The sequence below is a fragment of the Tachyglossus aculeatus genome, chromosome 5, assembly GCF_015852505.1.
Source record: "Tachyglossus aculeatus isolate mTacAcu1 chromosome 5, mTacAcu1.pri, whole genome shotgun sequence".
Lineage (NCBI taxonomy): Eukaryota > Metazoa > Chordata > Mammalia > Monotremata > Tachyglossidae > Tachyglossus > Tachyglossus aculeatus.
Window position 1 is genome coordinate 89,098,008 of NC_052070.1, and position 766 is coordinate 89,098,773.

At 47.5% G+C, this 766-nt stretch overlaps 1 non-coding gene across 1 annotated transcript; it reads left to right on the top strand.

Moving 5' to 3' along the window:
* The first annotated feature begins 276 nt into the window (after window positions 1-276).
* On the top strand, window positions 277-414 carry LOC119929118. Its single transcript, XR_005451258.1, has one exon. It is a non-coding gene; the product is annotated as a small nucleolar RNA SNORA7 (small nucleolar RNA).
* Window positions 415-766: the final 352 nt, after the last annotated feature.

Genomic DNA, 766 nt, shown 5'->3' on the forward strand with positions numbered 1-766 from the left:
CAGAGCCAAGTGCTGATGAAAAGGGCCAAACACTAAGTCATCTGAGCAGCAGCAATGCTGTTTTTACAAATTCTTCTTTTACCTTTTTGGTGAAACAACACTGAATTGTTTAAATCAGCTAGATTTAATCTACAGCTTGGGCAGCAATGTGGCCTAGTGGAAAGAGCCCAGGCCTTGGAGTCAGAGGATTTGAGTTTTAATCCTGGTTCCACCACCTTGAGCAAGTCATTTACCTTCTCTGGGCCTTGGTTTCCTCATCTGTAAAATGGGGATTTACCCCTCTCAGGGTAGCACCTGGAGAGTTTCCAGTACTCTACCAGTCTCGACTGTGACAGGGAGAGTAAAGCAGAGGCCTGTCCATTCCATTCCTGGCTTGGACAGTGGCCAGCGAGTGGAAGGCAATCTGCTACAAGTCAAAACGCACCGGTGTTGGGCAGCAACGGCACGGAAGAGAGTCAAGGGTGGAGACTCAAGTTTACTGCGCGGAAGGAGGCAATGGTAAACCACTTCTGAATTTTTACCAAGAAAACCCTATGGATACACTATCAGAGCGATTGCTGATGGAGGCGGGGTGTTCTGGGAGAGATGTGTCCATGGCGTTGCTATGGGTCAGAGACGACTCGACAAAGTGAGAAAATGGGGATTAAATCCTACTTCCCTCTACTTAGTCTCTGAGCCCCATGTGGCACAGGGTACTGTGTCCAACCTGATCATCTTGTGTCTACCCCAATGCTTAGTACAGTGTTTGGCACATTAACATTATTAT